This window comes from Octodon degus, unplaced genomic scaffold (genome assembly GCF_000260255.1).
Source record: "Octodon degus isolate 3935 unplaced genomic scaffold, OctDeg1.0 scaffold00151, whole genome shotgun sequence".
Classification (NCBI taxonomy): domain Eukaryota; kingdom Metazoa; phylum Chordata; class Mammalia; order Rodentia; family Octodontidae; genus Octodon; species Octodon degus.
In genome coordinates, this window is record NW_004524727.1 from 5,123,642 (window position 1) to 5,126,566 (window position 2,925).

General features: G+C 44.1%; 1 non-coding gene across 1 annotated transcript; it reads left to right on the plus strand.

Moving 5' to 3' along the window:
* Positions 1-284: 284 nt before the first annotated feature.
* On the plus strand, positions 285-389 carry LOC111812916. The gene has a single exon (XR_002818288.1). It is a non-coding gene; the product is annotated as a small nucleolar RNA U13 (small nucleolar RNA).
* The last annotated feature ends 2,536 nt before the right edge of the window (positions 390-2,925 follow it).

The following is a 2,925-nucleotide window of genomic DNA, read 5'->3' on the forward strand; positions in this document are numbered from 1 at the left end:
TACACTATGGCCCAGTATGCACTTTTGGTTCAAGTACAAAGATCTTAAAATGACTGCTAAAGTTTTTTTGTATATTTTTCAACACACACAGAGGAATACACACAGATAAGAGGCTAAAATAACGATTAAACATGTATCATTCACTACCTTCAAGTTTTTATTTATAAGTTACCACCTCTCAATGGGACGTAAAGGAAAGAAATACCTTTCCTTCTAATTTGAAAATTAATTTATGTTCAGTATACCTGATACAAGGAAAATGCTATTTCAATTTTCACTTCTAGATCCTTTGGTTCAAGAGCGTGATGATTAGGTGTTCATGTCTTATAATGCATGAGGTGTGCCTCCCTCAAACCTTCTTACAACGTGGGCACATTACCCGTCTGACGTGAAAAAAAATTTTTCACTTCTAGCTAGTTTCTTGACCGTCCACTAGCAAATGACACTTCCTCAGGTAGGCCCCTGTGGACTGCAGTGAAGAACAAACAGACCTAAGGGAAAATGTAGAATCATTATCAGGTGGTAATCATGGAGAGTTAAAATGACAAGGCCAGCCTCCTCGCAGATGGGTAACTTAAATCAAGCAATGTGTGCCTTCCCTAGCACGGTGCATGCACGGCATAAATGTCCCACAAGTAGCAGCAGTCATTCTGCCATCAAAGTTAGCCGTACAGTTGCAGACAGGCCTTAAACAGAAATATTAACCAGAAAATAAAAGTAATACTAGGGCAATTGTTAAACTATGAGCCGCAGGGGCAGGGGCATTCAGGCTTTTGGCTCTGTCTTGAGTCCTGCACTGGAGCACCCTCCCTTCATGCAAAACAAATGCATATCAATTATTTATGGAGCTTCAGGAAATCGTGGGCCAACAGAAGCCCCTTTGGAAACGCCACAGTGTCGCTTGCGCACCCCCACTCTCTCGGCTTCCTGCCACGTTGAGCCACGGCTAAGAAGCAGGAGCCAGTCCTGCCGCTCCCAGCTTTTCACACAGGACAATGGATTTCCCTCAAGGTGGATGCTCTCCAGTGAAGGAGCTCTTCAGGTTTCTTTAGTCACCTAGATGGAAACTACTTACGTATTCTTAGGCAGAAAGCAAAACCCAGGCCAAGAGCAAGGACCTTGGATACAACATACGTGGCTGGGATCTTAGACCCACCATGCGCCAGCTGCGTGGCCTTGGGGCTGCTGCAGTAGCCAACAGCTGCAGCGACTGGAGGGCTCTGTGGGCTGGAGAAGGTAGTTGGGCATTCAGGAAGAAAGGGAAGTAGCGTAACCAAATATTCCAGATGGCAGTTTCCTCCATGGAAAAAGGAAATAAGCCCTGCTTTGTCTGCACACTAAGACTCCTGAAAGGATCAAAGCAAAGTGCTTGGAAATCATCTATATCCAAAGTCTTTTTGTTTTTCTTCTCCAGGATAATGTCATTGTATTCCAAAATTGCTGTTGCTTAGGATGCTAAATCTGTAAAATACAGGGAGATTGAGCCCCTAATAACAAAGCAGGAGCAGGGGAGGGACAAAAGTGAGTGCTGCTGAATCCAAGTGTTTTTCATTTCAGAACTTGCAGAACCAGACATTGAATTCAGATCGTTGTGCTTGCCAGGGAAGCGCTTAATCTACTGTGCTATCTCCCCAGTCCCCAATGTTTCTTAGGAATATGGTTTTTAAATTGAGATGTTGCACTAGTTGGTTTGTTTGTTGTTGTTGTTGTTTTTGCCTGTCCCTTTCAAAAAAAAAAAAAACTTACACAAAACATCTTTTTGATCACTTTGTAACTTAACAGTAAAGAAAACAAGCTAAGGAATGGCAGCGGGGGAAGGGACAGAACAGGGCAGTTTAACTCTTTTTGTAGAGAAAAAGGGTGGTAAGCATAGGCTACTCTTCTTAATCATTTAGTCTCAAGAAACAAAAATAAATGATTCATAGAGCTCCAGACATCTTGCTTTATCGGGAGGAAAAACAAGCAGAAAAAAGTGCTGAATTCTGACAATCACAAGAACAATGGAGTAGCGAGCCGAGCCTCCCTCCCCCTCCCAGCACAGCGCTAGGGCCCCGCCTCCAGGCGCTCTTAGCCCAAAGAAAGCAAGGAAAAGTGAAGCGAATGTTCCAGAGCCTGTGGACTTTGCGTGTTCAAGGAAAAGGGGAAAAAACCGAGCTCAGTGGAAGGTGCAGGAAGCCAAGACAAACTTGAGGGAGTGAGCCGGACTCAGACGTCGCCATGGAGATGCGAACAGCAGCACTAGGCAGAGGAGGTCGCAAAAGTCTGCAAAGAGAATGTCCAGGACGTCTTCTCAGCAGCTTTCCCTGTCCTGGTCGGCCTTGGGGTCAGTGCATACACGCGAGCTATTACAGTTTTCCCAAATACCCTCTTCTTAAACTTGAAGGGCTTATGATAGGAAAAACACAAATAACCGTGATGTATTTTAAAAACTTTCTTCTTGGTGATATTTATGAATTTTAGTTTGCCCTGTTTCTCAACTTAAGAAACTTTATCTTCTTAGGCTGCAAATTAATCTCCTGGCATCATGGTTTACTACTTAATCCCTAGCTCCTTCTATAGCTCCTCAAAGAACAGGTTTGGCTGCTAGAGGTTTTTCCAGGAATTATGTGAACTTTATCCTAAAAGTGGAGGCCGTACTTTGATGCCATTGGCTTCTAATGAAGACGAGGAGGAGGAAGGTCTCCATATTGAGGGTTGACTCCTTAAGAGTGTGTGTGTGTGTGTGTGTGTGTGTGTGTCTGTCTGTCTGTCTGTCTGTCTGTCTGTCTGTCTGTCTACAAAGCTGTGGATAATAATTTAGGTGGCAGCTTTGGCAGAGGGAAAAGCATTTCAGCACGACTTTTCATCGGGATTTCTAGTTCTGTCCTGGAGCTCTGGGATGCCAGTAACTCAGTCTGCCTCTCCAATGAGTTTAAGCCTTGAAAG